This window comes from Rhodnius prolixus, unplaced genomic scaffold (genome assembly GCF_049639745.1).
Source record: "Rhodnius prolixus isolate KJV_2025 unplaced genomic scaffold, Rpr scaffold_5, whole genome shotgun sequence".
NCBI classification, from domain to species: Eukaryota; Metazoa; Arthropoda; class Insecta; order Hemiptera; family Reduviidae; genus Rhodnius; species Rhodnius prolixus.
Window position 1 is genome coordinate 32600346 of NW_027411624.1, and position 23748 is coordinate 32624093.

Sequence of the window (23748 nt, forward strand, 5' to 3'; positions counted from 1 at the left end):
AGTGCCCAGAAAAAGCGTCACATTGAAAAACATTCAACTTTGACAATTTTTTTTTTCTCTTTTTCTATAAAAGATAAAATTCCCAAATTTTCTTTATAATATAGGGACAGCGTTTCCCAAAGTATGGGTCGCGACCCGGCACCTGGTCGCAGAAAAATTCAGCTGGGTTGTGGCAAAAATTGTAAAAACACAAAATATCTATAACATTTTGCTCTAAATTTAATATTTTTTTTTTCGATACTTTTTCAAGTACTGCAGGTGGCAACCCTTTACCACCGTTTCCTACCGGACCGTTTAAATTTGGATGCTCTGATTGGCTGATTTCGATTCGTCATTCAATGCCTTCTGTCGATATTGAAAAGGAAGAAATGCTTAATCTTAGTGAACAAGAAGTTGATAATTTAATTGAAATTTCATGTACGCCGATCTTAAAAAAGTGTTTGTTTGAAACTCTACCACTAATTAATTTTTGGTTGCGCTGTCAAAAGGAATATCCAAGCGTAAGCGAAAAAGCGATACAATTTTTAATGCCTTTTGTCACCACTTATACGAGTGAAACTGCGTTCCAGCCTTGGTGTACTTAAAAAATAAGTATCGAAACAGATTGGATGTCGAACCTAATTTGAGAATAAAATTAACATCATCAAGTCCTAATTTGAAATTACTATGTGATGAAAAACAACATCATCCTTCGCACTAAGGTCAAAATACGAGGTTCGTTTGAAAAGTCTGTGCAAAAATAAAAACTACTGAATTTTTTGGGGTAAACCTTTTTTATTTTTCAACATAGTCTTCTATTAGGCTTATACACTTCGTCCAACGCTGCTCTAGTTTGTTGATCCCTTCCGAATAATAGGATTTGTCCAAATCTGAAAAATAGCCATTCGTTTCTGCAATCACCTCCTCGTTTGAATAAAATCTTTTTCCCGCCAGCCATTTCTTCATATTGGGGAACAAATAGTAGTCCGAGGGAGCCAAGTCTGGAGAATAGGGAGGGATGTGAAACGAGTTGGAACCCTATTTCCATTAATTTTGCTGCTGAGGTGTGAGCTGGTGCCGTGTCGTGATGGAAAAGGACTTTTTTGTGGGCCAATCGTGGGCGTTTTTCTTGCAGCTCGGTTTTCAAACGGTCCAATAACGATGAATAATATGCACCTGTAATAGTTTTGCCCTTTTCCAGATAGTCGATGAGGATTATTCCTTGCGAATCCCAACATGTATCCATGTTTTATCCACAGTGACGAAACGACGCTTAAAGTCCTGCGGATTCTTCTGGAACAGCTGCAAACCGTCCTTGCAACACTTCACACGATTTCGTTTTTGGTCAAGCGTGAGCAATCGTGGCACCCATCTTGCGGATAGCTTTGTCATGTCCAAATGTTGATGCAAAATATTATGTACCCGTTCATTCGAGATGCCCACAGCACTAGCAATCTCACGCACCTTCACTCTTCTGTCATCCATCACCATATCATGGATTTTATCAATGATAACCTCAACAGGGCGTCCAGAACGTTCAACGTCACTTGTGCCCATATGGCCACTCCGAAAATTTTCAAACCACTTATAAACTGTTCTAATCGAAGGTGCAGAGTCACCATAATGTTTATCAAGCTTCTCTTTAGTCTCCTGAGGCGTTTTGCCTTTCATAAAGTAGTGTTTAATCAACACACGAAATTCTTTTTCGTCCATTTTTTGAAAATCACTCGACTTCCTCGATTCAAACGAACGCCAAACACAAAGAAATAGACCGATCTGGCTGAAACTTGGTGTGTGTTCTTCCAAGAGATGCTACTAACTAAACATAACCTCGATACGCGCCAGTGTTGCTATCTCTCTGACTTTGCACGGACTTTTCAAACGACCCTCGCAGGACAAATCCTCCTTTATAAATGTAATTGTTTTGCAACATCGCAGATGAAATAGATTTCGAGAAATATTCTTGATAAGAGAAATGGCTACACAAAATGATGATAATTCGTAAACTCATGGCCCACTAATTTTTCATTAGAAAACAATATCCTATGGCCAAAGACAAACAGACATTGGAATATCCTTAAATTTTCATTTTTATACAAAAATTTTAATAAATACTAGCCACACAAAACAAGATAAAGAAGTTATATAAGCCAATAAATTCCTAAAAAAGTCAAGATAACTCTTTTTTTTTTTTTTTAAATAAAATAAAAGTATAGTGGTTACATAAACAGGAGGCGGGTCCTGCGACAAGGTGACGATTCAATTAATCAGGAAATAACGTTTCCTTTTATTCCTTGGTAAGAAAATTTCGGTTTTTTTAAGTGTGCAATTATTCCTGGGGTAACCATTAATTTTACAAGATTATAAGGAAGAATTGTGTTCGTTCGTTTTCATGCGTTTTTGTGTCATCTACGAAATGTTACCTATCTAAATAAATTGGATATTTTATTAATATTTAATTCTTAATTCTTTTAAACATTTTGCTTTGTTTCTCAGACCGTTCTTCCGTAGGGTACTTATAAGAATAAGGTTTTCATAGATTACAATCCACCCTAGGTTACCATTTAAACCAATAAATGAGCTCAATCAATTTGCAACCAAACTTGAAAAAGGACCAACTGTAATTACTCTCTAAACACGAGACACATTACTCGATCTATTTCTGATTGTGAAGCAGACTGAGTGACAGAATAAATTAAATCTGTCTAGACAACTTCGCAATAAGACCAAATGCAAGTAGGCACGTCTGTGAGCGACAATTCAGTTATGCCTCCTCTTTTGACGTGATCAATTTGCCCTGGACACAGAAGTACGACAAAACCGTGGACTATTTTAAATGGATTCTTCGAATGAAAAGACTTCTTGTTTTACCAGAATACTGAATGGTTGTTTCAAAACCAAAACCAGAAACTTTTCACCACAATTCTCAAGTTGAAAAGGATAATTTAGTTTTTTAATTTAATAATTCTTACTTAATGTTTGCAAGAACTAGGTTACTACGTTCTATCTGATATATTTTTATAATACAAAAAAATTCTAAATGATAGATTGAAGTGATAGTAATTTCATATAGCAAGCATATAGAAACTACTGTGGCTCCCTTTTAGAATGTGTAGTAAATGGGTTTGAGCGTTTGTATGTTTGTGTGATGATTGATGATGATGAACTACAAATATGCCTGTGGGTTCACACCAAAAAAACCGTTGCAAATGCATTTCTGCAATTTATTTGCAGTGGGAACGCTCTTGTTTTTTATTGTTTTTAGGTGCATCAACATCTGAGGTTATTGGTGCTGGAAGCTTTTCTTTTTTCAGTGCACTGCCGGACAGTGAACTAGGAACAGAAACTAGGATAGAAGCTCCAAGGAAGAGAAAATGTAAGGGCCAGCAGATGGATTCGAACCCGGGATCTATGCATGGGAATCTAAATACGCTAACCGCATAGCTAATCCCTACCGTGGGAACGCTGTACAAGTGTTAATACCCACATATATGATGAACTTCAGTTTCACGACGAATGCACAACACATTAAAATTTGTAGAAATTTTGGGCAATGTATGAATTTGAGACGATATTAAGTGTTAGGCCTTGGGCACACAGAAAGCGGTCTGTCGCGGCAGGCAACGATCTTCTACCGAGGCGGTCTAGTTGTATTACACACCATCTCTATCAAACAGAACGCGGTCTGCCGTCGTGGGCTAGTCTTTGTCCTCGACGACAAGCGATCTGGTAGTATAAAATTACTGATTTCAACGTGACCTCCTTTCCACCTAATAATACGAAATAAAGATTCCAATGTTAAGAAACTTTATTACTCATTTTTTATTTCATTCTCGCGACATACGATCATACTAGAAGAACCCATCTTCATGTGACTCCAGTTCGATACATAAGGCGGTGGTATTCCCCTAATTGTTCTCTCTTCTTATCGATTTCATGCACCCAACTTGGTCTTTCCTTCTTTTTGCTTTGCAAAGCTAATAGCAGAAGGAGTTGTTCTTCGTCCGAGCTCATACTCAATATATAAAAATAGAAACAAAGAACAACAAAACGCACTACTACGAGGGTCGTTTGAAAAGTCCGTGCAATGTCAGAGAGGTAGCACTACTGGCGCGTATCGAGGTTATGTTTAGTTAGTAGCATCTCTTGGAAGAACACACACCAAGTTTCAGCCAGATCGGTCTATTTCTTTGTGTTTGGCATTCGTTTGAATCGAGGAAGTCGAGTGATTTTCAAAAAATGGACGAAAAAGAATTTCGTGTGTTGATTAAACACTACTTTATGAAAGGCAAAACGCCTCAAGAGACTAAAGAGAAGCCTGATAAACATTATGGTGACTCTGCACCTTCGATTAGAACAGTTTATAAGTGGTTTCAAAATTTTCGGAGTTTCTACTCCAGAAATCATTGATAAAATCCATGATATGGTGATGGATGACAGAAGAGTGAAGGTGCTGTGGGCATCTAGAATGAACGGGTACATAATATTTTGCATCAACATTTGAACATGACAAAGCTATCCGCAAGATGGGTACCGCGATTGCTCACGCTTGACCAAAAACGAAATCGTGTGAAGTGTTGCAAGGACGGTTTGCAGCTGTTCCAGAAGAATCCGCAGGACTATAAGCGTCGTTTCGTCACTGTGGATGAAACATGGATACATCACTACACTCCTGAGACCAAAGAACAATCTAAACAATGGGTTACCAAGGGGGAATCTGCGCCAAAAAAGGCGAAGACCGTTCCTTCGGCCGCAAAGATTATGGCGACTGTCTTTTGAGATTCGCAAGGAATAATCCACATCGACTATCTGGAAAAGGGTAAAACTATTACAGGTGCATATTATTCATCGTTATTGGACCGTTTGAAAACCAAGCTGCAAGAAAAACGCCCACGATTGGCCCACAAAAAAGTCCTTTTCCATCACGACATCGCACCAGCTCACACCTCAGCAGTTGTGGTCGCAAAATTAATGGAAATAGGGTTCCAACTCGTTTCACATCCCCCCTATTCTCCAGACTTGGCTCCCCTCGGACTACTATTTGTTCCCCAATATGAAGAAATGGCTGGCGGGAAAAAGATTTTATTCAAAAGAGGAGGTGATTGCAGATACGAATGGCTATTTTTCAGACTTGGACAAATCCTATTATTCGGAAGGGATCAACAAACTAGAGCAGCGTTGGACGAAGTGTATAAGCCTAAAAGGAGACTATGTTGAAAAATAAAAAAGGTTTACCCCAAAAAATTAAGTAGTTTTTATTTTTGCACGGACTTTTCAAACGACCCTCGTACCTCTCAAGAAGAAAACTACCAAACTGTGGGCCGCTCTAACAAAAGAATCGCGTCCTGGGTGACGTCCACATATCGCTGACCGCTGGTTCGCTGCCCGCCGCTACAGACCGCTTTCTGTGTGCCTAAGGCCTTATTTTTATTTTATTTTATTTTTTACTTATCTACAATAATTTTTATGTTAGGTTGGTATCCCTTGACAGTGACGCCAACATCAGCTTTGCATACTCAATATTTTTTTTTTTGCACTTGGAAAATCGAAACCGGAAATATGATTTATTGGATGCACTCAGATTAATGTAAATTTTCAATTTCCCTCTAAATTGTCACGTCAAAATAGTTTATTTATCTAACCCGCTGTAATATTTTTTTAAAAGTAAATTATAAATCATACGATCATTTTATTAACTTTTTGCCTTACCTTGAATAACCAAAAAAATAAAAAATATATAAACACACAATAAAATAGGTCGGCAGGTAGAAAATTACAAGAAAACTAATTGAATATTCTGAATCAAGACTAACTATAAACAGCAATTATACTCGTTTTTTTGGTTCGTTCTATTTTTGCCCAGCATACATGTTTTCGTATAATACATGTTCTTATTTTTTGTAATAGTTTTAAAAAAAAAAAAAAAAAACCCAGAGAGAAATGAAGGTCAACTTACCACAGATGTCCCAGTCTCCCAGAGATGAGAAGAGACACTAGCAAAGCGCGCCCAGGACTAGTTGTTAAGGTAATATATTACACGTCACACATGTGCACACTTATCACAAGGTTATTATTTTGTTATTTTATTTTTTTTAACGTGGATATTATCATGAGTAACCACAAAATAACACTATCTTCGAGCTGCAGTGAATAAAAACAATTTTTCTTCAAAAATTAACTTATTTTTCATTTCATTTTTCTTTTTCTTATCAATGAAAAGATCCTTTATGCTGCGATGTGAAGATTAAATTTTGTTCTACCATAGCATTATGTTGTAAATATCACTTACTACGCACATAGTGACTTGCATGTTCGCGTATAAACTAATTTTTTTCCTAATTTATTTTTGCCTTTTTTTTAATCAACAAAAAAAAGAAAAGCTTTAATACGTTCAAAAGAAAATCTCTTTCTCTTTATTTCTGAATTTTTATCCCATTTTCTTTGATCACATTTTGATCATGAAAAACCACAGTCGAATGCATAGAAAACTTCTATTTTTCATTTTAACGCTGAGCAAATATACTATGTTATTTCCTGACTATATGAAGAACGGTTTTTAATCCGAGAAAACTACGTAACTTCTGAAGTAAAGAATTTTTTTTTTAATCCTTTTAATGAAATTTACACCTGTACCTACAGTGTACAATAAGTAAATGCGATAAGTGTATAAATAATTAACGTGTCAGACGTGAATGACGGTCATCCAGTGATGGCCGCCCATTAGTCACCCAGTTGGTCACGGGACCAACGGCGCCTCAGCCGTCTTCGAGGATTGGAGGGTAGTGTAGTTGTAGACAAGTTTGCAGCTAAAGGGTTGGGATGAAATGAGAGTTTTTTTTGATGAAAATTCAAAAAAAAGATTTGAAGAGCTGTATAGAGTCGTCGTTTGTTCTGTAGTGAGAGTTTTGAGCGTTTGTCGAGTAGTCTGGCTAGAAGTTTTTGTATCGTTTGTTTAGTTGGGTACGTTTAAGTCTCGTATGAGGGTTCCAGGTAAGTCTCTTGTCTAGGTATATTCCAAGGTACCGCACATGGTCGGCTGGTGGGATAGGTGTGTGATGTAAGAAGACTGGTGGTGGAGTTGGACTATGTATTTAGACTTAGTTGGGTTAATTTTTTATACGCCAGTTTTCTGACCAAGGTTCTATTGAGTGAAGGTGGGACTGTAGTGAGCGTACTGCGAGGATAGGGTCAGAGTGTGTGGAGAGAATTGGCAGTGTCGTCAGCGAAGGTGTAAATAGAGGTATTAAGGTTAGAAAGTAAGTCGGCAGTATAGACTGTGTAAAGAAGAGGAGCTAAGACACTGTGGTACTCCAGCAAGGACAGGATAGATGGAAGAGTGAATAGTGCCTTGGAGAACTTGAAAGAATCTGTCAGAGAGGTAAGAGATAAGAGATAAGTTTTATGATTTAATCCAAAATTTTCTTTAAATAACTTTTCTCTTTTTTCTATAATAATATTTCCATTATTTTACTTTTTCTGAATAAAACCGGGTTACAACTGCTCTGAATTGCTTTCAAATCTCCTTTTTCTGTTTTTGTAAAACCGGAAAGCATTTCTTACTCCCAAGATGTTTGTATTTTTCCCGTTTAAACTGTTTTTTCAATTTTTTTTTTTTTTTTTTTATAGAGTGTATTGTCAACTCTCTTAAAATGAATCAGTGGATGGATTGGTCCAAGCCTGTAATGGACGTGTACTTCTCCAAGACAAATCCGTCTACTTTTTTGGGGGTGGCTTTTTATGGAGGCAAAGGAGATGCATCGCACCTTTTTTTTTTTTCTAACTCTAACTGCAATATCCGGCCGGATTCCTCAACGTCATTTAACAATCAAAAAAGGCATCCGTCCAAACTGCACTCTTACCGTTATTTCATTTTTTTCCCCTCCATGCATTATTAAATGCAGGCACCCAGGTATATTTTTTGGACTATCATAGTCAAAAGGAAGCTTAAAATCTTCTTGCATATTTTGTTTAGATCATTTTCTGTACTAAGATTGCCGAGCGATGTAAAATCTATCATCTTTTTCATTATATTTAAATGCAACTAATAAAAAGCATAAGTAAAACTCGTGTATCCAATCGGATTAGCAAATTGGAATTTTTGGAGCAACGATAACAGAGGATAAAAAGGTCTGATTAAATGTTTAATGCCTCAGTACACAGTTTTAAAATGAAGATAACAATAAAACAGATTTAAAGAGAATTAAAAAGATAAATGATGGTTGTTTTTTAAGTTGATTTCATGTCAATCGCCTTTTATCTGCAAGGTTTTTATTTTTTTTCAAATTCAAACATTGAAAAGAAAAATAAATACATAATTTTAGATAACCTACAATAGCTATGTACACGAACTAAATATACAGAATAAATAAGGAACGACTCGTATAAGTAACAAGATAATCTTCGGAAAGAGAGATTATCTTGGTACCTGTGTGTTTATTTAATAACATAAATTTTTATTTAGATCACGTAATACAAGGTGCTTAAAGATATTGTAGACACAACTAATCGGTTGTAATGTCCTAAATGAAGCGGAGAGAGGAACCTGTTCGAGGTACCGTCCGGACAACTGCTTAAGGAGCACACCAATAGTGACTGCATAAGAACTTTGTCAGGATTGAGGTAACCTCAATATCTTAATATTGCTGAGAAGTCATCCTCAGAACATCTGGAGGGTAGCTTACTGCCTAGGGGGCTATGCACGGCCACCACAAAGAACTAATGTATCGTACCCCTTTTCCGGTGCCAGGGGAACGCCTTTACAACCCCAGTCTCATATAGTGTAGAAGTTCCACAATATGAGACGGTTATAAGGAAGGTATGTCCTACACCAGCACTTATTAATTACTCAAGTGACTGATACTTCCATGAATAATGGCCTCGCAGTCGGTTATGAATTGGACATTCCTTCATTTCCCCAAAAGAATCTGCCTACAGAAGAACCATAACGTTCTAGACTCAGCTTCTTCAAGTGTGTATGTCCTCTGAACCGATAATGCCCTGTGAGAAAACGTAGCAGTTCCGAGGTTTTAAAATAGCCCAAACTGCTCTGCTCTTCTCTTTTCCCTAGCACTTTCCTAGCCAAATCCTAGGCGATAGATGGTCTGTGCCAAAAGCCTCCTAGAGTGATTATGTCGAAATATAAGGCAGTGGAGTGGCATATAACTTTTCATTCCTCCCCAAAAAAGGGGTTTTTAAATGAATTTACTAGGGACAATGTCCCAAAGACCTCCAAGATTGCGCTCTTATGTTACGTAGAGAAGCCCTAAGCCCCTTCATCCTGCAAAATTAGTTCAAAATCGGAGCTAAGATTTACAGAGTTATTGGTTAATAATACTTTTGGAGGAAGCCTGACATATGTACATGGGGTTATAACTCATCTTCTGTTGCATGTACTGGCTTCGTGATCCCCAAAAAGGCACATCTACGTAAAATTCCGAATCAAAATGATACCTCAATCATGAAAATCGGTTCACGCATTTAGGAGCTCCGTTGTTTACAAAAAAAAAAAAAAAAAAAGTATCAAGAAGAACAAGAACAAGAACGTTTTCTGAAAATACTGTTTTTCCTCATTTTCAGCAACTTTTTTTTATCGAAAACTATTAGATCTGGATTGTTGCAAAAAAAAAATTGCAGTTATAAAGGAAAATTTGACCTATATTATTAAGAAAATTTGGGAATCTCATCTTTCACAGAAAAAGAGAAAAAAAAATTGTCAGATTTAGGTGTTTTTTTAAAGTTATACTTTTTCGTGCACTTATCGATCAACCCTTTATACGACCTGTCCTACCAGACAGTTTTGGTGAGAACAAAGTATTACCATGTTCGAGCACGCATTAACACTAATAAGAATGGCGAAATTCAATTAATCAATAAGCTAGTAATAAAAGGGGGAAAAAAAAATTAATTCAAATTTTGCCCCCGCAATAAACGATACAGAAGCATAGAGACATCACTAGATTCAATATAAATAAATACTATCATTAGTATACAAGAAAGAGGCAAAATCAGTGTAGCTCTAAAAAGCTTCAAACAGATCTATTTTTATCCATGAGCACGAAGCAATTAAAAAGCTAATTACTGTAAATAATGTAAACATGTAACCATCATTAACAGACAATCTATAGTCTAATGTTTACGCAGGTGGAAAATGTGACATTGAGATGTTGAGGCGGAAAAAAGGAAAATAGAATTTAAATTGCAGAAATTTTCTTTCATAAAATATTACTTTTAAATATTACAAAAAAAATTATGCAAGATCACTTATACAGTGTTAGTCATCTCTCATAATGATGGTTACGTGAAATATTCGAGGACGTAATTAACATAATCTTTTAATTCTAAGTATAGTTTTTTATATTAATTTAATTAGAAGGAACCCGATGTAGTATTTTCTAGTTTAGAATGTTTCGACTCAGTTTTTAGTCGAAAAAATGGACTCAACTTCCGGTGCAATATTCAATTTCAAAAATCTGATTGAATGGTATTTACTTCCTCTAAAAAATTCAACCCTGAAAAATATTGTAATTAACCTCAAAAAAAAATTATTATTATTATTATAAAACGTTGCTTCTCTTTTATACCCTTTTTTGGTAAAATATTTATGATGATTGGGAAGATAAATAAAATGCCCATATATTACTCGTACGTTATCGCGATTACAATGTAGTTTACACTAGAGGTAGGCACCACGGTAGCCGATAGTAAAGGCTATGTTAGACCCGCACAGCTAAGATGTACTATTGTTGTTTTAGAATAGAATAGAATAGAATAGAAAAGAAATTTATTATTCTGGGACAATTTTCCCCTAAGAATAAATACAGGTACAAATAGAGGCCTTAACAGTTTGGCCTGTGATTAAACAGAAAATAAATAAATAAATAAGTATTTACAAAAAGTGAAAATAAAAATAACAGCAGAAATTAAGGAAATAAATTAAAACAATTAGAATTTCGGAGGAAGCTGAATAGAAAGGAGATAACTGAATAGACGGGATTTAAAGATGGATAGGGTAGGAGCATGGCGGACAGATGAAGGCAAGGAGTTCCAGAGAGAGGTAGCACGTATTAGGAAAGACTTGTCAAAGGATGAGGTACGGTGAGAGGGAATATAGATATCAGATGAGCGAGATCTAGTGTTACGGGAATGGATGGAGGATTTAAACTTAAGGAGTTGAAAAATATAGGAAGGCCTTTGAGACTGGATGACTTGAAAAAGGAAAGAAGCCAAAAAATATTGGCGGCGATAGATAAGAAATTTAGTGCAGGGGTCCCCCAAACTACGGCCCGCGGGCCTCATGCGGCCCCCTTAGGATATTTATCCGGCCCACGCCGCACTTCCGGAAGGGGCATCTCTTCCATTGGTGGCCAGTGAGAGGAGCACTATATGTGGCGGGTGCCGCAAAGCGCTGCGTCGCTCATGTAAAGTACTACTTCCGATGACGCAGGATTCACGCGTCACGGCTCCGAAAACAGTGTAAAATAACAGCCAGAAGTAGGAAGAAAGGCAAAGCACTATAACTAAACCGGACATTGACCATCTCATTAGCCAAAAGTAGGACCATAATTCCCACAGAAATACTGGGCAGTTTGGTGATTTAAATTAACTTGTTCTTTATTTGAAATATTCTATTTGTTCCCTATTTTTACTTTAAAATAGTTTGTTTCATAGTCCGGCCCTCCAACGGGCTGAGGGACAGTGAACTGGTCCCCTGTGTAAAAAGTTTGGGGATCCCCTGGTTTAGTGGGTCCGATTCTCCCCTGGTCTAGGGCCTTGGATTTTATTGTATTTAATGTGGTTAATATGAAAAATTTAATTGTACAGTAAGGATGCAAATCGCCTCCATCCACGACACCTAATTTGGAAGTCCGCCAATGCAAAATACACGACATTATTTTAAATCAGAAGTAAGTCCGAATAACTTTGAAATCTACAGGTAAGTTTCTCGTGAATCTAGCCCTAATTGGGTATAGTATAAGGGATTAATAATAATATAATAATAATAATGATATAGTAATAATTCGGCATAATTATTATATAAGTATAGAAAAGGGAAGAAATAATTTTATAAACCGAAGAAATGAAGTCAATAAAAAAATATACCTAGAAATAACAAATTATTTAGATCAGCTGGCCGAAAGCATATTATTCATAAATTCACCTATATTTTCGTATAATTTGTCTCCATCATGATATTGCTTTCATTTCCAATTGGAAATCGTGTTGGCCAATCCGACATTTACGCAAATCTCTCCTAATACAATGTCGCAATTGTTTACCTAACAATTTCCAGCCAATTTATACTTAAACCAATATAATGTTTTTAATTGGCTATTAAAGATTCAAAAAAAGAAGAAGTAAAATATATTTAAAAGATGAAAGTACGTAACTAAAAGGTAGTATTTTTTCATTCTAATTATTATTAGATAGTACTTTTGAAGTTGTCCAGTCGTTCACAGCTTTTCTTAGCGCCCCTTTTTAAATTTCCCGCCACGCTTTTTCCCGCACTTCTGGTTCCCGCCTCATTTCTGTTTCTTCTAGGCTACAGCACACCTCGTTCATCGGCAAGAAGAAGGAGCAACAACCGCCTTCCTGTATCCTTTACATTACACTTCTCTTCAGCATCAGTTTTTCTCCATCTTCATCTGCAGGGTTATCTCGGTGTCTTTTGTTTGCCCTCTTTATGGCCCCTGGCTCTTCAGGCCTTGACCCCCACTTGGTGTCCAACCTTGTCGAGGTGGTGGGGCTTACGCACTAAGGGCACTAGAGATTAACCCTCTCTAAAACTCTCGCGTTTTCCGCTTCTGGGTGTGGGTGCCTTCGCGCGTCTACGGAAGTAATACAAAAACGAGGTTTGGAAAGAGAAATTTATAATCGATAAGGTGAGAGGACTAACTTTTAATATAATTTAAATGAATACAATATCTTGTTTGAAATATTTACAATATTTTATCTATAACTGCGATTAATGCGTAACTTTAAAATCTTATTTTAGAGGAGAACGTACCCAGTTCTTCCCTCTCTTTTAAAAGAGCCATAAATCGAATTTAAGTGGACTAAGTTTCAAACAAACCTCCGTAACCATAGTAACGATAATGGAGAACAATCGCTAAAACACTAACAACATATCAGCCATTATATAAGTTCAAATATTTTAGTCACTCAAATGTAGTGTGAAACACAAAACTAATCCTATCTCTGACGATAGATTCAAGTCCGAAACCGGAAAGAGATTTAAAAAAACTCATGCGTGCTAAGAGGGATAAAAATAAACGATTTATTTATAAGTTCATTTACCTCCAAAAAATGGTTGATGTTATTAGTTATAAATATAAAAGAAAAAACCAAATTTCGTCCAGATTTTTGAGATATGATAATAAAAACTGTGTAAATTTAAGCTCTATATTTTCAAATTTGAAATAATGCTATTAACATTCATTAAAAATTACCTTCAAATTTAAATTTCAACACAAATTTAGAAAACAATAAAACAAAAACAAAAATCACGGCTTTCAATTAAAAGTCACAAATAATGGAAGGCTATTAAAAATAATAATAAATAAAATCTAAACTATATAATGTGTGTTAAAATATAATGGAAGGTTAATTCAAGGTTTTCAAACAAAATCACAATTCCAAAGTAGCCTTGATCACAATCGAACAAGGACTACTTAAAGTGTCCCGATTATTGCGCTTTTGGCCTGAACGAATCTACTAACAAATAATTATTTAATAGAATCGCTAGAGTAGAAGGAATTATAGCAAAAATGTAAGCTAGCAATATGGGTTATTGGTAATTAAAAATTGTAATGTAAAATTGAATATTCATAGGTAATATTTTATGTTAACCTAATTTCTATGTCCATTTTGAAATCCTTGAACCATTAGCAACGATTTAGCTTTGGCTCAATTATTTTCCCTTTCCCTTTTTTAGTAAAGTCAGAAGAGCAATTAATGTTATAATAGTTATTAATAAATTTAATTATCTCCAATTTTTTTATATTATTACAGTGCAACCTCGATTAACCGGCCCTCGGTTAACCGGGATTCAGATTAACCGGGATCATGTTGAGTCATCATAAGAACACCTAAGATCGGCGCCGAAACAAAAGTTAATTTTCAGTGGCGACAGGAAAATTTTATTGTCTTCCGATGTAACTTAATTGGTAGGCGTGTCAGCAACACTTTTATACCTGATTTTCTTGAAGGGTCTCCTTGAAGAGTTTCCTGAATTTCTGGAAATTTATTTTAAAAAATAAAATATGTATGTAAAAAATAAAAAAAAAGGATTGCCGTCTAAGATAGGAGTTGATCTCTGGGATGAAACAGTAATGTATTACTGTGTATTCGGTTTAACCGGGATTTCAGTTTTCCGGCGTGGTTATAGTCGGAGATCAGCCCGGTTAATCGAGGTTGTACTGTAATTATTATTGAATAAAAAAATATTTTAGTTAATGATTAGCATTTTAGAAAATATAACAATATGGTCAATTAGGTTTAACATCAAAAATAGCGCTAAAAAAAAATAATTAAAAACCAGTATGGTCTCGAAAATTAGGGAAAAAATTGGTGTATCGACGAACAAAAAATAAATACTGTTTTAGAAACAATAATGATCTTTTCAGATGTTTTTCTATTTCCTCGCTCCAAAGATAAGCAAAAATGTGTCTTCTAATTGTATACAGGGTGAACCAGTAAGTATTGTCCATAGGCCCACTGTGTGAAGTACATCTAAAGTGGAGTTCAATGACGTATTGGCCAACTTCATATTTTCCTCTGTTCTTGAGTGACGTCACTTTAATTTTTTTTTTCTAAAATCATTACTTTTTTCCAATAAAAATGGTTAGAACTCAGAAAGTTTTAGTCCGAATTCGATTCTGATGGCACGGTTAGAAAGACAGTTAAATTTTTCTAAAAACTGATACCATTTCGAAGCATAATTTATTCTCCAAACAACCTCAATCTTCCTTCGGATGCTGGAAAAATAAAAGTAATCGACATTTTTAAGAAAACTCATTAGGCTCTTATGTGATCATTATCCGACCTAGGTGCTGGCACTTTTTGTAAAAAGTTTCCTTGTTTAATGGGCTTTCAAACGGTATATCATTTTCTAGGATTCCTTTTATCTTCGTATGAGAAATTACGTTTGTTTTGCAAGAAAACGTGTTCACAAGCACTCAACAGTGTTAGTTTATCAAGTTGTTTAATTCATTGAAAACTCTTTTAGATGGACCAGTAGTCAATTTTAAAGTAGATTGTCTTAAAATAAGGAAGTCAAAGGTTACAAATTGCACTTAACACTAAACCTACCACGACCGGTCAATTGGCCGTTTTTTAAATTTGGTTTAAATTTTCTAATTACCGCGTCATCATACCGCCATTAAACTTCACGACTTTTCCTAAAATATGTATACAATTGTTTTTTTAATATTCACTTCTTTTCCTAATATTTGATTTTTGAGAAAAATTTGTAGTCCGTCTTAACTACCGCGACCAGTCATTTGACTGAATATTTTCATTTTATTTACTTATTTTTTAATATTTTATTTTATTTATTTATTTATTTTTGTAACAAAATTCTCTCAAAAACTCAATTTGATAATGCATTTATCGGATTATTGTTTGCATGTGGTGCATATGAGGCGAAAAATGTACGATTTTGCCCTTTTCACTGGAACAAAAATAGGGACGAGCATTCTTCTCAAACATTGTGAGCAGAAATGTATAGACGAAAATTTTCGAGGTTTATTCGAGTGGATCAAAGAAATAATCGTCTACAAACCGATAAATTTGCTTTGATTTCTAAATTTTGGAACAAATTCGTTGAGAACAGTCAAAACTGTTCTAACCAAGAGCATATATCTCTTCCAAGGACATTTGTTCCCAACAAAGTCAAGATGCAGATTTACTCGGTACATGCCAAATAAACTGGACAAATTTGGTATCAAATCTTGGCTAGCGTTCGATGCAATAAAAGGCTTTCCATTTTTGGAAAAACGTGAAAGCAGAGAAACCTTCAGTTCCGCTTGGGGAGTTTGTCGCTCTGAAATTAGCAGAAATGCATACAGCTCGTGGAAGAAATATAACCTTAGAAAATTTCGGAGATGGCCTCAACAAATAGTTTTCAATATCCTAGACTTAGCCCCGGGATAAATGCATGGATTTTGTATCAAAAACTACCGGAAGTGAAATTTCAAGGCAAAATTTGTGTTACCATTGCAAAAGCATGACAAATACTAGTACAAGAACAAATGGTCGGAAAATAGCCAAATAAGATACTGCAAAGGCAATAAGACTAAAAAATGCTGTCTAAAATGTAAAAAGTAAGTATGCGGGAAATTTGCAATTGAGAAGCCTATAATTATAAAAAATGATGCAAAAAAGAGTAAAATCTACGAGATTTATTTTTAAACAAAAGAAACTATGCTTTTTCATTGTTAACTAATTATTATCTTCATTCTAAAATAAGAAATTTAAGTGATTTTAAAGTGCGGTCATTTGACCGGTCATGGTGGGAATAGTTATGCATAAATGGCGGTAGGTTTAGTGTTGAAAAAAAAAGTTGTTAAGGCTTATTCATATTTTTTTCTTTTTCAACAGTGTAGTTGTGTGTGAAATTGTAATTTGGAGTAAATGCAAACTATATGAACTTTTTTTTATAAAAATAGCACTTTTTAACTTTGTTATTGGTCTCTTGAGCTAGCAAATCAGCCATTTATATTCTTCTTTCGAAACTTCTTTAGTATATTGAATATTTACAGAGTTAACTTGTTGTTTTTTTTATGAACTTAAAGAGCTCTGTGTAAATGCTGCCATCATCAGCTGCCAGAATAGTATTTAAATTGGCAGGTAAAGGACATGCAGTCGCTATCACAGCCCTCTAACAATCGTTCTCTTCCTTTAGTATTGTTAGCACATTCCAGGATTAGATGGTTGGCGTCTGCTATTATTCCAGAAGTACAGGAACACTGGTGAGATGTTTCCACCCCAATCCTGGGCTAGATGGTGCGGCGAATACTTAAATTATTTTGAAAAATTTGGCAATGAAGTTTCATTATGTTAGTTCAAAAACATTTTTCTTTTCAAATCTGTAGAAATATATTACTAGGGTTTTGGTTTTTTTTGGGGCTACATTTTCAGGTATTTTCATATAGTTGGGGTGTTAATTAGCAAGCAGGGACTTTTTTTAAATCCTAGAAAAGCGATCGGTATGGCCTCCAAAAATTCTTGTGATGAACGAACGATAAAAAATTAGGAATAGTTCAATTTAAATTATAATATGTAAACGTTACAAACTTGATAGATCAGATGTAAACATTTAACTATAAAGATGTGTACCATAAACAATCTAATTAAGTTATAAAAAAATGATGAAGAAATACAAAAAATTACGGTATTTTTCAGTTTAAATTCATTAAAAAAAAAAAAAGAAATAAGAGTTAAAAAATCTAACATTTAAAAACTACGAAACAGGTGGAAGCCATAAATATTGGAATGTTAGAAAGAAATGATCGAAATACAGACCACAGTGTGAGAGCAATCGACCAGCAGCTAGGTTGATTGACTTTGGCTCAACAACTTCACAAGAGATAAATAACGGGATCTCTTTTAAAAAGTTTGGTAGATGTATCACTCTTCTAGTTACTAACAGATACAGTGTTATATCTGTCTCTAGAGTACGTGGGATTTCCACACATTATCAATAATATATTGTTAAACCACAATAGAACCTCATCCTATTTCTAGAACCATACAATCCAACCAATCATGTAGCCACGCACAACGAGAACAAACTATAACCTATCCAAACATAAAACATAACCAACAAAACCTTTCCTAATCTCGGAGATGCTTTAGAAATTAATTCATTTTATTTAGTTGATTTATTGAATTGAAATTTGTAATTATTTAAATATTACAAACTGGTAGTAACTAGGAGATTTAAGCAATTAAAAAATAATCAACCATTAGAAGGAAATCTAAGTTGAAGGGAGCGTTTGATGTCAATGAAAAACTAGGTAAATATCGTACTATAGTTCAAAACTGATCAGGGAATCAAATAAAGTTAAGTTTGCTCATCGAAGCGACAAGAATTGGGCTATGGTCTTATAAAGGAACTTGGTTATGTCACTGAAAAAACTCGTTAGCACCTTTCGAAGAACAGGAAGAAAGAGGCTCCTGAAGACTGCATTGGACTTTATGGAAATGGACTCGCGAAATTCGTGAGCATGTTTGATCAACGCCGAATTTGAATACCTTAAGGTTTTGCTTGACTTTATGGAACTAGGTAAGCCATTTAAGTAAACAAAAAACACATGAGCCTGTGACTCATGAATCCTTTTAATAGTCCAGATCAGGGGTCGGCAACGTGCAGCCCGCGGGCCGCTTGCGGCCCTTTTAACATTTTCCTGCGGCCCGCGGCACAAAACGGCTAATAATAAAAATTTAATTAATATAATATTTCAAATTTGATGTTAATAAAGTTTGGTAATTTTCGCTAGTACAATTATTGTCTCAGCGTTCAAATCTTTAGATTAGTAATCCGCGCTCTTTCTTTGTATGATCACTCGACTTTTAGTACGCCATTTTTACACCGATACAAAGCGTGTTGTCGCCGTCGCAGCTACGGATTTTCGCTTCTTCTCTAGTTATTTATTTTATGGTGATATATAAATTTGAATGCAATCGCATTATTTTTATTTCGCCTGGCATTTAATAGAAAAAATGATGAAGGAAGATATGAAGCAATTTCATAGAAGTCTCTAATGCCATTTTTTTGTTGATTTGTTAATAAATTTCATTTTAATTAATAATCTGTATTTTAAATAGATAAAAACAATTAATACATAAGAACCCGAAATAAATATAAAAAGAAATATATATATATACTGCGGCCCTCGGTAATAAACCAATAACCTTTTGCGGCTCTCGGTAATAAACCAATACCCTTATGTGGCCCTTTACAGAAAAAGGTTGCCGACCCCTGGTCCAGATAGTCCAAAGAAACAATGATTGCCTAGGCTTACAAACAGGATAGAAAAATAAGATTCCATCTCACTAAAAATTGAGGAAATCTATCGAGAGTTTAGGTTTGCATGCAGAAGTATGTCACGGGTTCGCCTAGAACGATTTTAATTGAATAGTTCACAAACATGAAAAATTTCTCTTTCTCCTTATTATGTGGGTCGAAACTGACCAAAATCCACTGAAAACCAAATCGGTTTACGTTATGGATATTTTTTTTAATTTTTCAGGTCAAAAAACGGGAAAAACGGCTTTGTTTGCATTGTTAAGCCTAATGAATGGAATTGAGTAAGTTCTTTTCAACCTCTGATGTCAATCACAATGTCTCCAATAGCAAAAACTTTAATTTTTTTAGTTACTAAGCCCTGTAATGCGATAAAAAATTATTTGGGCTCTTTTAATCCAAAAAGTTCCATTAAATGAATTTGAATTGGAAAATTTCACTTTTCCCGGTGTATAAATATTGTATTTTGCAGAAATTTTTCTCATTTTTGAAAAGTCCCATTCCCTTCCACAAAAAAACGATGATTTATTTGTTAAGTAAGCTTTGAAATGCGAGAAACCCTTGTTTTTGCCTTAATTGTGCTCAAAAATGTCTTTTTTATTGATTTTGAATGTCGAAATTTCCTTTTTATCATTTATAAAATACATCAATCTGTCGGAAATTCCCTCAGCTTCAAAATGCATGCATTGGTTTTGCAAAAAACTGTATTGTTTTGCCATTTATTAGGCTTAACAATGCAAAAAAAAGCCTTTCTTGACCTGAAAAATTGAAAAAAAAAAATCCGCAACGTAAACCGATTTTGTTTTCAGTGGATTTTGGTTAGTTTTGACCCAGGGTTCGTATGGCTAAGGATGTTACTTCTCGGGGTGGAAAAACCAAGGCCTGAGAGCTTTACCCAGGAGCCACTCTCCAGAATTAAGTGTCTTATTAAGCGGACGGGTCTGGAGGGTGAGCTCTAAAGCCGGGGAGCCACAATAGATCCATAGGGGTCGCGGTGGTGCAGGCCTTGGAGGCCACCCTAATTTAATCTAATCTAATCTAGTTTTGACCCAAATAATAATGAGAAAGAGAAATTTTTCATGTTGGTGAACTTTTCAATTAAAATCGTTCTAGGCGAACCGTGATATATTTTCTGATAAAGACAGAGAAGTACTTTTGGACAGTAAGGGTACGTTCACAACGGAGCTGTGAGCGTAGATGATAGCGGAGATGATAGCAGTGATGAATCAGCGCTTATAGAATAACCTAGTACATTCTTATGTGAGCGCGCACAACGAAGCTGCGACTAGTGACTCATACTCGCTGCTATAAACGAGCATAGATGATAGAATTGAATTTTTCATTTTTCTGCTAGCTGAACTCCAGTATCGGAGCTTCAAAATGGACGTAGAAAAATTATTTAGTGCTGTCTTTACTCATTATTTTTGGTTATTATTTTATTATTTACTTTAAAACAATATTTTGTTTTTTAAATCGTGCTTACATTTATTTTCATGTGTATTTATTTGTTGTTTTTTTTCCAATAAAATCATTACTAACCTAAGAGTAATCACTAGTTTTTCTTCTATGGTTATAGGATTTCCATGACAATTTTTCCAAAGTTTTCTTAATTTTGACCTTATTTTTTCTAAAATATAGTCGAATGTGGGTGGACCCATCCTCACATATTCAAAAAAACGATCCGGATAATTTCGAAGTTCCTTATATAAATGGTGAAATTCACCCAAAGTACTTCGTTTTTTATCTATGGGATGTACATGATATTTTCTAAAGCGTTTTTTCTTTAAAATATACCTTTTTGTTGCTGCTGAACATAAAAACTCTTCTTCACTTCTCGGACATGTTGCATGTATCACAGCTCCGTTGTGCACACTAATCAGTGATTATATTTTACTCTATCAGTTATCATCTCTGCTATCATCTATACTCACAGCTCCGTTGTAAACGTACCCTAAGGCACTTCTAACTTGTCCTAAATTAAATACAGATATGATAGCCACGTTTTAACAGGAAAAAAAACTTCAAAAATATTTGTTACACCCAACAAATAGAAGTAATGGAAAAAAAATGAAGTAGTTATAAGTACATTTTTATTTAATTTATCTGAATAGATAACAGTCCACTCCTGAATAAGGAAAAGACTTGCACGTAACAATATTATATTATATTTAGTTGCGCACATAATGCAATGAAATAAAAAACAAGCATTTTCGTCACAGCTTTTCTACAGTTTTCATGAAAACAAACTTTCCCGGAAAATGTATTTTAAAAATCAACGTAGCGAATATTAAACAAAGAGTAGCTTACGAATAAGTAAGTTAAGGTACGTAATGTAGATCATTTCAGTAATGCGTTATTGTCGTAACTACCATCAAGATGGAAGCGATTAGCTAACGTAATATACTTAATTTACTCATATTATAGCATTAAATAATATCTAAGGCAAAAAAAATATGGGAATTTAATTCAGTACCGCAATAAATCTTAGCTTTGCGGGAAGCGATCTTATAGCTTATAATTAAATCGCGCAAAACATGGGAAAACATAGGATATTCTTACTTCTTTGACTAAGTACAATAAGAAAAAAGTAAAAATTGCAAATTGAATTTACAAGATATAATCGATAAATAATGATAGATTAAAATTGAATTATGTTCATAAAATTACACAGTTCAAGTACAAGGACAGTTCCATTATAAATTGAATCAAAATTAGTTATGTCAGGGCAATAAATTTGTTAAAATAATTATGAGAAAGAAAATCTGAAGCTATCGATAAACTAGAGTAGGCGAAGGAGGAGATGATTGTTGTTCCCAATACAATATAATGGACTGTATACGAGTATATCTACAATCTGGACCATCCCATCTTTTGTGACGAACTCACAAAAAAACATCAATGTTACTTACACATACATGTAATATAAAAATGACCTTGTAATTATAAAGTTTACTGCAAAGTAAACATTAAAAAACAATATGGCTACTTATATTTTGTAATGATCACCGCACAAAGTTATGATTAGTTACAGAAGTACGAGTTTGTTTTCTTAATAACTATTATTAATTTGTTTGTTTTGTTTATTATTTTATAAGATAATATAAAGGCCTAAACTATATTATTTGTAGTCTGCTGGGAAGTAGAAGATTATAACTTTAGAAATAATAAATAGTAAACCGGAAACATTAAAAAATAATAATATGGCTTTAAGGAAGGGCTAGGGGGAACGAACGGAACTGGCATATTCTCGTTTTAAAAACAACCCAAAAAAATAACTAAGAAATCACCAACACATTACCTATCTACGCGTAAAACGAAGAAAATATCTAAAAAATTATGCAAATATTGTAAAGGTCATACATTATTACTCTATTTATGTCGCCTCTATTTAATGTATTATACATAAAAGGAAAAAGTAAATATTCTCACAGAGATATCAGAAGAATAATGCAATAAAAATTGTAATTGCATGCACATCTTATTATTGCAATGTTCTTTATTTATTTATTTCTTAATTATAATCTGAACACTTATATAAAATTTGACACAATGTGGTCGCCTCGATAATGTTTAACTAAGTAAATGATGTCTTGTTTTTTAAATAATTTTCTGCGCGATAATTAAATAACGTTTTTTTACTTATTTAATTTAATTTTTTACGAAGGACTACTGTTTAAGCTGAGGGAGATTCTTCCTCATACTTACGAGGGTCGTTTGAAAAGTCCGTGCAAAAATAAAAACTACTTAATTTTTTGGGGTAAACCTTTTTTATTTTTCAACATAGTCTCCTTTTAGGCTTATACACTTCGTCCAACGCTGCTCTAGTTTGTTGATCCCTTCCGAATAATAGGATTTGTCCAAGTCTGAAAAATAGCCATTCGTTTCTGCAATCACCTCCTCGTTTGAATAAAATCTTTTTCCCGCCAGCCATTTCTTCATATTGGGGAACAAATAGTAGTCCGAGGGAGCCAAGTCTGGAGAATAGAGGGGATGTGAAACGAGTTGGAATCCTATTTCCATTAATTTTGCGACCACAACTGCCGAGGTGTGAGCTGGTGCGTTGTCGTGATGGAAAAGGACTTTTTTGTGGGCCATTCGTGGGCGTTTTTCTTACAGCTCGGTTTTCAAACGGTCCAATAACGATGAATAATATGCACCTGTAATAGTTTCACCCTTTTCCAGATAGTCGATGAGGATTATTCCTTGCGAATTCCAAAAGACAGTCGCCATAATCTTTCCGGCCGAAGGAACGGTCTTCGCCTTTTTTGGCGCAGATTCCCCCTTGGTAACCCATTGTTTAGATTGTTCTTTATTATGTACCCGTTCATTCGAGATGCCCACAGCACTAGCAATCTCACGCACCTTCACTCTTCTGCCATCCATCACCGTATCATGGATTTTATCAATGATTTCTGGAGTAGTAACCTCAACAGGGCGTCCAGAACGTTCAGCATCACTTGTGCCCATATGGCCACTCCGAAAATTTTCAAACCACTTATAAACTGTTCTAATCGAAGGTGCAGAGTCACCATAATGTTTATCAAGCTTCTCTTTAGTCTCCTCAGGCGTTTTGCCTTTCATAAAGTAGTGTTTAATCAACTCAGGAAATTGTTTTTCGTCCATTTTTTGAAAATCACTCGACTTCCTCGATTCAAACGAATGCCAAACACAAAGAAATAGACCGATCTGGCTGAAACTTGGTGTGTGTTCTTCCAAGAGATGCTACTAACTAAACATAACCTCGA

The 23748-nt window shown here is 34.8% G+C and overlaps 1 protein-coding gene across 3 annotated transcripts in view; it reads right to left on the minus strand.

The window, feature by feature from the left end:
• conu (Rho GTPase-activating protein conundrum) overlaps positions 1 to 23748 on the minus strand; it is a 169196-nt gene that overhangs the window by 98929 nt on the left and 46519 nt on the right. The window contains exon 1 of one of the 3 annotated variants that reach the window (XM_074136893.1): positions 5936 to 6084. The exons of the other annotated variants lie outside the window; for them this stretch is intronic. The gene's annotated coding sequence lies outside the window, so the exon portion shown is untranslated. Of the gene's footprint in view, positions 1 to 5935; positions 6085 to 23748 lie in introns of those variants that run through there. 3 annotated transcript variants of the gene reach the window in all.